Source organism: Crotalus tigris, unplaced genomic scaffold (genome assembly GCF_016545835.1).
Source record: "Crotalus tigris isolate CLP2741 ecotype Arizona unplaced genomic scaffold, ASM1654583v1 scf7180000020347.5012614909:4044961, whole genome shotgun sequence".
NCBI classification, from domain to species: domain Eukaryota; kingdom Metazoa; phylum Chordata; class Lepidosauria; order Squamata; family Viperidae; genus Crotalus; species Crotalus tigris.
The window spans coordinates 3108506-3119833 of NW_024097978.1; the positions used below are offsets into that span (position 1 = coordinate 3108506).

The 11328-nt window shown below is 42.4% G+C and overlaps 1 protein-coding gene across 7 annotated transcripts in view; it reads right to left on the bottom strand.

The window, feature by feature from the left end:
• The window catches only part of GSK3B (glycogen synthase kinase 3 beta), a 192600-nt gene that overhangs the window by 177576 nt on the left and 3696 nt on the right, over window positions 1–11328 (bottom strand). The window lies entirely within an intron of this gene.

The window sequence follows — 11328 nt, forward strand, 5'->3', positions numbered from 1 at the left end:
GCAGCCTCCGCTGCGATCCAGATCGAGTCCTGCACCTGCTGGAGCGTCCTGGCCACGATGGTAAGAAATGAGGCCTCCCAGCCCGGCCACGCTCCAAAAGGACCAGACAATCAAGCCGCACTCCAAATCGCTGAAAAAACAGCTTCCATTTAAGCGCAGAACAGCTGCTTAGCGCTGTTCCTCAGCCAGTCAGAGTCAGCTGCAATCGGCTCACAGAGGCCTAAGATCCTCTTCTAAGTTAGGACTCTAACTGCCTCTAAGCACTTAAAACAAGTGAATTAAAACTGCTAACTGCAAAAAAAACACAAAAACAAACCTAAGTCTAAATTCTAAATAACTCTATTTTCCAGAATCAAATTAGTTTAAAACTAATCTAACAGAAGAGCCACCAAAGTTGCATCCTACTGAGCTGAGACTAAAAAAAAACTGGGAAAGGACCGCCCAAAGGAGGTGTGGCTGAAGTTTTTTTCTTAGTCTCAACTGAGCAGGAAGGCTGAGATTACCCACCAGTGGATGCTACATCTATCATGCTGGAGAAGTGAGCTGAGGAACTCAGTTGGGTGTTGCTGAACTATAACACCTGCTGATAAGACTCTGGGAGTTGTAGTTCAATCCTATCTGGAGGATCAAAGATTTCCTTCCCAGATATATAGGATGTTTAGAGAAGACAAGAGGAAGAACACCAATAAAGCTCCCTTATGCCATTAATTTTTTGGGCAGAAGCAGTGTCTTAATGGCAATGAAATCACCCTGGTGAACTGGGCAGGGAGGGGAGCAGGACGGGAGGCAGCAGCTCCGGTTAGTGGTGGCGCGGCCCGGCTACTGCGTTCTAAGCCGAACGGGCAGGGAGGGGGAGCAGGATGGGAGGCAATGGCTCCGGTGGCGGTGGCGCGGCCCGGCCGCCGCCCCACCACATCCTCAGCCGAATGGGCAGGGAGGGGGAGCAGGACGGGAGACAGTAGCTCTGGTTGGTGGTGGCACGGCTGCTGCGTTTTAAGCTGAACAGGTGGGGAGGGGGAACAGGATGGGAGGCAACAGCTTTAGTGGCGGTGGTGCGGCCCGGCCCAGTTGCCGCCCCCACCAGTCCTCAGCTGAACGGGCAGGAAGGGGGAGCAGGACGGGAGACAGTAGCTCCGAATGGTGGTGGCGCGGCCTAGCCGCCATGTCCTCAGCCGAATGGGCGGGGAAGAGAAGCAGGACGGGAGGCAATGGCTCCAGTGGCGGCAGCACGGCCCAGCTGCCACCCCGCCACATCCTCAGCCACTTTGCCATCGTAAGAGGGCGCCACGGGGGAATCCGCTGCCCATGAGATGGCCAAAAGGCGCAGGCAGAGAGGGGAAGCTCCGGAAGACCCCCGGTGACCCCCCCAACTAAAAGAGGTGGCGGCGGAGCAGGGCGAAGGGAGACCCGCTGGGCAGGGACAAGGTACCCTGAGACCGACCACCCACGGCTCCTTACCAGGGACACTTTTCCAGCAATCCTCCCAGCCACCACGTGCAGTACGAAGAAGGAAAGAAGTTCAACCAATCAATTCAAACTTCATGAGAAGTTTGAATTGATTGAATTTTTTTTAGTCCCACTTTTTTTTTCAGACTGCACATGGTGGCTGAGGACAGGGAGCCGCAGGAGACGGCTGAAAGATCACGGGTTGCCAACCCGTGACCTAGCTGCTGCATTTTGCAATATCTGAGCATGAATAATGAGTCTTTTTTTCTGCCAATCCTAGCCTGACTTTGTAGTATATTTCACAATAGTAATCCATATATTAAATCTATTTTAAAAAACTGCACTATTTTTCCTATTTTATAATGGGATGGAGAGATAAATAGTATTACAAAAGGAAAAGCAAGTATAAGAATGAGTCTTAAAATAATGCATTGAAACAAATATATTATTTTTATATCAATAAACTGATATGGAAAGAGGACCAAGATATTTGCAATGAGAAAGGAAAATGGATATAATCATCCATCACTAAATCAGGGCAATAGGAAACCTGGTTCTGACCCTGGGTAATGCGCAGAAATTAGGATTATTTTCATTCAATTATACAGTGTAGGCAACAGAACAATTGCAGCATATTGACACTCTAAATAGCCAATATCTGTATCCACAGTACTGCTTGTTTTTTACTCCGGAATATATTAAGAACCATAGATTTAATTGGTTGAATGTGAAAACACAATTATAGAATTATTATAGGATATATTCTGAGCACTAATCCCTGTAATCTAAATGAATATGAGAGCCAATTTGGTGTAGTGGTTAAGGTAGCAGGTTGGAAACCAGGAGACCATGATTGTAGACTCGCCTTAAGTCACTGAGCCAACTGAGTGACCCCGAGCCAGTTATTTTTGTCCAGCCTTAGGAAGGAGGCAACAGCAAGCCACTTCTAAAAACCTTGCCAAAAAACTGAAGACCAGTGACTGAAATTTTTCTATCATTTAACATATTTTACACACACAAACACACACACACACATTTAACTAACTTTTCTATACTACTCTTCATTACAATACTGTACAGTACAGATCCAAGTAATTACAAATCTGACAAAAGAATACAGATTTTTGTCAGATGACATTTTACCCTGGCCTGAAATAATATATGCAATGTACGCACTTGCTACTTTACAGTTTGCTAGTATTCCAGATTTTTGAGAAAACTTATTGATAAAACTATTTTGATTACATAATTTGCATTTTACTTTAATGGATGCTTCAAAAGTAGTTGAGATTATTTCTTGTGACTTGGAAAGCTATGTCTAAGACCTTTCAAGTTTACATGTAACTACAATTTTTATAGTACCTATGATAAAACTTAAACTCATAAACTGCTTTAAGTCTACAATTATTTTATTTCTTAATCAAATGTACTAACCACCTTCATTTTTTTAAACTTGACCAAAAATTTCACTAACCAACATTCTACATGGATTACACATTTTAAACAATTAATTACTCTTACAAATATATAATTGATTTTTTTATCCAAAACAATTAACTCTATTGTTCATTCTGTAACACTGTTATCTATTGTAGGGTTTTTCACTTTTCACACAGGAGCCTTAGGCTGCTTGACTCCTGCATGTAAACCATCTAGAAATGAAATCAACTTAAACAATACCTTTCCAGATTTCAACCCTTCTTTCATTTTGGCTGTAGTGACAGTCTGATATTATCTGGAACATGGCTTATCTTGGTTCCTAACAGGTGACTTTTCTAATTCCTTACTCTTCTGATCATGACTGGAATCCATGCACTAATCACTTTCCTTTCCATCCTTGAGGGATAGATCCATCTTTGAGGATATATGTTTTTCACTTTTATACCTTTTATATGAATCTCCCTCCACACAATCACCCTCAGATTTGACACCCTCCTACATGGCGTCAATATAATAATAGTAAAGAAAACACCACAGGTTTTACCATTATTCCAATCATCTGAACTAAAAAAAGAAATTGGTAGAACTCTTTGTCGACTTCATCTGATTTTAAGAAGAGAAAAGAAAGATGCACCTTTTGACCTTTCCACCAATGAATTTGTAAAAGAAAAAAAGGGGGGGAAAGTCCAGCTTTTCAGTGAATCTTTTCAAAAGATTTGTCCAGCAGGAGAGCAGCAACTAGTATCTGTAGGATCTGGTAGGGAAGATGCATTTTTGCCCTGTTGCATAGTACTCAACCACAGGTGAGGAAGTTGTAGCTGAGCAGTACCATCTATAACTGGGTTGTGGCTGCCTTTCTAGTGGGCTAGGAGCATAGACAGGATGCCATCATGGATCCTACACTCAGCAAATGATTATCGGCCAATACCAGAGCTAGGGCAACCTGCTCATATAAATCAGCCCATAATCTGGTTTGAAAAGTCAAAGCCTAAAAGATAGGTAAGAAATTTATGTTGGTTTCCACAAAATATCCAACTTTATAAATCGTATTGATAAATACAATAATATGTAAAAGAAGAAAGTCAAAGAAGGAAAGAATCTTCTAATTCATCACAAGACTTTAAGAATATTTTAAAAAAACTTAAGTGATAAAACTATTTTGTACATTGTAACTGTCAGCCTCTCAAGAGAAATAGATAGGAAACACAGCAAGATGAACTAATTCTACTTGGGTATAGTTAGCTTATTAGGTAATGTTTAGTTTAACAAAGAGGAGACTGAGGGGAGACATGATAGCAGTCTTCTAATACTTGAAAAGCTGCTACAGAGAAGAAGGTATCAATTTATTCTCCATAGCCCCTGAGAGTAGGATTAGAAGCAATGGGTAGAAGCTCATTGGAGGAGATCTAACCTAGAAATAAGGAGGAATTTCCTGCCAGTGAGAACAATTAATCAATGGAACAGCTCCCAGAGTTGTCTCCCAGAGTTGTGGAAGCACCAGCATTGGAGGTTTACATGAAAAGATTGGACAACAATTTGTCCAGGACCTTATGATTCTATGACACTGTATTGTAAGGATACATTAAGAGAAACTTCTTGCAAGTCTGAAAGTACAAATCTCCCACCATCTTCTTTTACCCTGATAAATTTGTTTTCACATTCCATTATAGTAATGATGAAAATGTAAAATCATACACTTCATGCCAGCATTCATCAAAGAAACCTGTATAATGCATATATCAGCCTTACATGTAAAACAATTTCTTGATCTAAAAATAAATTGAAAACAAGGACATGGTAAAAGATGGATATATCCAAAAAGAGAGCCAGCCTGGGCTAGTGGTTAAGGTACCAGCTAGAAATATGGAGACAATGGCATGAAAGCCAGCTGGGTGACTTTGAGCCAGTCACTTCTCTCTCAGCCCAACTTACCTCACTGGATTGTTGTTTGGGGAAAATAGGAGGAAGGAGTATTAGGCATACTGAGTTATTTATAAAAATAATAAAGGTGAGATTAAAATAAATAAAATCTATCACAAGAAAATTGATAAAGAAATGGTGGTACAGAAATGGTACAACATTTTTCAGAGAGCACCAAGGACCCCACATAACTTGAAATATTAAATGAAAGTTTGAATCATGCTATGCTTCATCAATAAGCAAATGGTTACTATATAGGAATTAGATTTAAAACATTTATTTCAAAAGTGCATTCACTTCACTTTACCTAAAACATGAGATACTCCATTTAACTGATTGTGAAACCACTAGTGCGTAGCTATTTCACATTCTAAATCTACTGAGTTCCTATGCTAAATGTAAAATGCACAATAGATTTTGACAGATTTAAAATCAACAGCATGACCTCGGGTTGAAAAATGTGTGTGCATGCATTTGTGAATGTGTGCATATATAGATTTAGCTATCCAAGATTTTCTTTTAAAAAGTATTAAAGGATATAACACAATAGTTTAAAATGCAAAAGAAACAAAGTTGATATCAGGATAACCAATCTAGTACTTAAATCAGCCTTCTCCAACTCAAGACACACTTCCATCTCCAGAATTCCCTAACTGAAACTGCCATTGCTATTGCCCAAATTAGGAAAGGCCCCATTTTCTGGACTAAACATTCCATAAACTACAGTAAGCAGAGCTAAGGATTAATAGCCTAAAGTAGCGGTCCCAATCTTTCTTGCTCCACAGACTAGTGGCAGCAGTGGCAGCGGGGAAGAAGGCATAGTTTCACATGCGCAACTTAGCTCCCGGGGTTGTCGACACAAAGCTTTACATGCTTGCCCACCACTTGAGCAGACTGATTCCCAACAGGCTACAGACTGGTACTGGGCCGCAGACCAAGGGTTGAGGACACTGCTCTGATCTATCAGAAAAGGATGCAAACTTTATGTATTGATCCGGTCCGCCACTCTTTGAGAACCAGTCCGCACAAGCAGTGGGCATACATGTGAAGCTTCATTTGTGTATGCACAGGAGCTAGGTTATGTTGTTGGTATTAAAATCTGTCAAAATCCAGCCTGGGGTTTGAGAGCCCTAGTCCAGTGGTGGCGAACCTATGGCATGGGTGCAAGAGGCGGCACTCAGAGCCCCCTCTGTGGGCATGTGCGCTGTCGCCCCAGTCCTAAGCCTTCAGCTGGGTTTTATAAAACGTTTTCGCTTTAGGCAAAAAAAAAAAAAAAAGGTTCAGTCAATTGTAACTTCTCGCGGGGAAAAAAAAGATCTTGCAAAGTTGGAATTGATTGATTGAACTTTTTAGTCCCACCCAGTCTGCCGTTACCACCACAGCCATGCCCACCCAATGGGCCATGCTCACCCAATGGGCCAAACCCACCCGGCACTCGACAATGCATAAATGGGTTTTGGGTTGCAGTTTGGGCACTCAGTCTCTAAAAGGTTTGCTATCACTGCCCTGGTCTAAAGCATGACTGCTTTTAAAGTAAAACTGGCTGATTCTATTCTTTGACAAAAGATTCAATACATGCAAATCTTTACATTAAAATACTACATTATATGTGTAAGATTTTAGTGGATGCATCTGTTCTACTAATCAATTAAAAAAACACTGAATAAAACAGTATCGTAGACTAATTGGACAATGTATTTTATTTATCTTAAGACCTGTGGATATACAAACTAGAGTTGCCATTCTTCCATTTCTCACAAATGAGAAATGATGATGCACACTTTTACTTAACATGTGTGTTGATTTCAAATGTATTATTTATATTTAAATTTATTAATATTTCAATCAGTTAGTCAGGAATAATACATATTGGTATTTCTCACTGAAAATGCATTTAAATGGGCTGAAACCCTACTATTAATTTTTTTCTTGAAATATTTTATGCTTATGAAAGAAACAGCATAATGGGCAGGTATAATATTGGATAACGTAAGTCAGTGTTTCCCAAACTTGACAATTTTAAGGCATGAGGACTTCAACTCCCAGAATTCCACAGCCAGCAACGCTGGCTGTGGAATTCTGGAAGTTGAAGTCCACATGACTTAAAATTGTCAAGTTTGGGAAACACTGACGTAAGTAAACACTGAATAATTTCCTTCATTATTAACAGCAATTACTGTGGATATAGATTTTTAAAAATTAAATATCCTCTTCCACCTAGATCAGGGCTTTTCAACCAGTGGTACGTGTACCACTGGTAGTACTTTGGCACCTGGCAGGTGGTACGTGACCATCCTAGAGAAGTGGTAGTGGGGAGGGAGAGGAATTAGCTGAAGCGGTGGCAATGTCGCACAAGCCTTGAGGAAGAGACAGCTGAAGCTGCAGAGCTGTCGGGACCCAGCAGAAGCCCCAAGATAAGCTCCGCTCTCCGGCTGATTGTCGCTTCCAGAAGCAGCGCGTAGCTGGAGGTGCATGGAAAAGGAAGGGGGAAGAGGAAAGGATATAAAAAGAGGTTTTGGAGGGGAGGGGCTGCCCCAGCCCCACCCCCTGGGTGTGCGCCCAGGAGGCAGCAACAAGTGCCCGGCATCCCTGCTGACCATCTCTACTGACCACTTAGAAAGAAAAGAGGACAGCCCAGGCCAACTGGATGCTAATTTACAACCTCGTAGCTACCATCAAAGCCAGAATGTGCTCAGCCTTAGATCCATGGGGCAGCCCTGGAACCAGCAATAGGCCACGTCGCTGCCTCAGCCCCATCCCCGCCCAGCCCCTTGGGAGCATGCAAAGAAGGCAGCAAGCACACTGGGTCCGGCATCCCTGGGGACCACATTCTGAGTGCTTTGCAGGTTCTTTTTTTTAAGCTCCCGAGGCTCTGGGCAGGAAACTTCCCATCTTGACCCCTCCCCCCCCCGTTGTTTCTGTGCCTGAAGGGCCTCTGGTTGGCTCTCAGCTCACCTCTCCCAGATCCATGCACGTTTGTTTGTTTGTTTGTGTGTGTGTGTGTGTGTGTGTGTGTGCGCGCGCGCGCGCGCGTGGGGGGGGTGTCTCATTCCTTGCAGCCCCATGCTGTGACATTGGGGAGGAAAAGAACTGGAGAGACAAGAGAAGCTATGATGAGAGTTTCTTGCAGCCTTCCACGGGCCTGGAGGCGGGAGCTGAGGAGGGGCAGGGCACGATGCGATTGGTGGCACATTGAGAAAAAGAAACAAGTACTCCAAGAAAACCAGTTTTCATTAGTTGCAGCCTGCCATCACAGAAGGTCTCTTTAAGGGCGCAGGACTACAAGGGGTGAGACTCCCCCCCACCCGCATGCACACACACGCACACACACAAACACGTGCCAGGTCTGGGAGAGGTGAGCTGAGCTGAGAGCCACACAGAGGCAACGACAGGGGATAGGGGTCAAAATGGAAAGCCTCTGCCCACCGCTGCCTGCCTGTGGCCACCTCTGCCCAGAACTTCTGGCAGTTTTAAAAAAAAGGCAGGGGAGGGAGGGAGAGGCAACTTGATAGGAAATGCTCCAATAAAAAAGAGAAAGCAATTTTGTGTTCTGTTTTGTCACAGACAGAACTTTGTTGGCAATTGGTATTTTTAACATTGGTATTCTTGAATTGTGAGCTCTTAGGAAAGTATCCCTTCCCTGTGTGTTGCTAACAGCCATTTCCAGTGGGAAAATAAGACAAAGCAGAGTGGGGGGATATATTTTACTTTGCTATATTTCCAGTCTGAATTAGACCAAGGCAGAGTCCCTATAGGGAAGCCCTTTTAAGGATTATATATTAATAGAAAAGCAACTAAGCTACCTCTGTTCCTAAACGGTAAAGCTGTTGCACATAAAAAACAGAGGAGCTCTGATCAACTATCACAACAATTTTGACAGTTTTGCTCTACTGTTGTCTGGATGCCCCCACTAAATCCAAGCACAAATTGAGTCTGGTTTTTCTCAATCTTTTAAGTGGCCACAAACTACTAGCAAAAAGTGGCATTTGATCACAAGGAAAAGGGGCATCAGAAATGTTTCCCCTTTGCATCTGAGCATCCAAGAAGGGACAGGAAAGGAGAAAGGGAAAGAGAAAAGACAAAGAAACGGGAAAGAGGGGAAGAGAGCAAGTAAGGAAAACAAGGAAAGTGGGGAAGGAAAAAAAAAGAAAGGGGAAGGAAGTGGGAAGGAAAAAAAGAAATGGGAAAAAGGAAGGAAGGAAGGAAGGAAGGAAGGAAGGAAGGAAGGAAGGAAGGAAGGAAGGAAGGAAGGAAGATTATATTGAGAGAGAGGGAGGCTCTGAGGGAAGTCCTGCCTTAGCATTTGGCCACCAGCAGCCCTGCTGCCCTTTCGCCATCCCCTTGTCCCTCCTCCTGGCCTATCATGGTGGTCTCCCATCCTATCACAAAGGATGCTTTGGTTACAAAGCCGGGTCTCCTTCCTCTCACATGGAGAGGAAGTCGGCGTCCCTCTGATTCACGCACTTTGCCCTCCTGCACTCACCATGAGCAACCTAGCCAAGGAGAGTGAGCACAGCAGCAGCAGCAGCCTTGAGGAGGTAGTAAGCAGAGCTGGGCGCCCCCTCAGGGAAGTGGGGCTGGACTGGGTTAGCTGCAGGGTCCTGGTGCCCCAGAGCTCAAGGGCTGGGCTGGGCGCTTGCCCTCTGCTGCCCAACTGGGAGTCCCCCAGAACTGTGAGGCTCCTCCGATGGACCATGCCCTGATGCCCACCCCTTCCACTGGACCATGCCCTCAGTCCCACCCCTTCCACTGGAGATCCCTGGATCCCTCCCACAGCTCCGCCCACCCCTCCACACACACAGGCGCCCCCGACCTGAACGTTGAGTTGGCCACGCACCCGACCATTGATTTTTTTGTCAAAAGGTTGCAAAAGAGGATCACATGACCCTGGGGCACTCTGACCATCAGAAATATGAATCAGTTGCCAAACATCCGAATGTAAATCACGTGACCCTGGGGATGCTGCAATGGTCACAAGTGTGAAAAATGGTCATAAGTCACATTTTTCAGTGCTGTTGTAACTTCAAACAGTCACTAAGCAAACTATTGTAAGTCAAGGACCACCTGTACTTTATCACTTTTTCCCCTTTTTTTTGGTTATCAAGTTTTTGACACCTTGCTAGACAACTGGTGGTACTTCAATATTGCCATATCCTAATTCTATAAGGAAACATTTAGTTTGCCTTGATAGCATTATCAAAACTGTTTTTAGTATTGTAACTAGTTAAAGAATAGCCAATCTTTCTTATGACCAAGTGCCAGCATTTCCATCTCCAAATGCTGTAAGATATGTGATAATCACTAAGGATTGTGCAGAAATCACTCGAGGTTTTTTCCTAGGTGGTACTAAAAATGGGAGCATTTTTCTAATAACACACCTGTTTCATTGCACAGATTTTTTCCAAGCTCCCTTTTTTAATGGGCCGAACTACATTCCTGTAACTGCAGTATCACAATCTTGGAGGTCTCTGGATGCTATACTGTATGTGACCCACTCGGATTCAAACATGTTTAAAAGAAGTGTGTGAATCACAGCATTATGTCACAGTATGACTTGTTTGATTTTGGCATCAGCATGAAAAATGAATTTATCCATTATGGCTTAGTTTTGGATGCAAATCAGATACAATATTAATATTTAAAAAAAAATCCTGACTTGTTGCAAATTGTAAGTTCAGGCATTATCTGACCTAGGTTTCAATTCTACCTATGATTCTCCAACCATAGCACCCTTGAAATGTACTGATTTGAAATCCCAACATTTCCCAAAATGACAATTTTGGCTGGGAAATCCCTTAATCAGTCACATCATGACTAAACATCTCTGGACTGAGAAAGGCTTATATGTAGCACTATGGGTCATATACTGATTGCATTCACAAGCTGCATAAGTTACTATACATATGGTAATTTAAGTCAATAGGGACTGTTTCTGAATAGATTGGTTTTTATGGTAATTTCTTCATTTGAAATAACAGTTGCATACCACAAAACCTATGTCATGTTTCTTCATCATAATTGACAGAAAAAGATACAATTTTACATTTTTTATGGGCAGCTTTAACTTTCTCCCATCAATAAACTGATTGAACCCTTTCAGAATTGCAAACTGATATACTATGTTATTAAGGTGATGTAGGATGTAAAGTTTTGAGAAATAAATTAACACAAGGGTTCTCATCTAATATTTACATGAAACAATTGGCAAAATATACAATATTCTATGTTTTAAAGTAATCAAAGATTGTATGATTGTCAGCAATGCTTTTAAAAATCTGAAATACTATCTAAATTTTAAATTAGGATTGGGTAGAATTTAATCTTTAATTTAAACATGCGTAACTTGTAATTCACCAAGTCAACAGTTTACTTGAGACTTCATAAACATGTTGTTGCTACTGCATGGAACTTCAACAACAAAGAGGTAGCTGTCACACATTTTAGTTATTGATTGTCTGGCTTGTAGATTTACATATTCTTTTAGTTTTCTGGAGGTCAGCCTCTTCAAACAAAAATAAGACT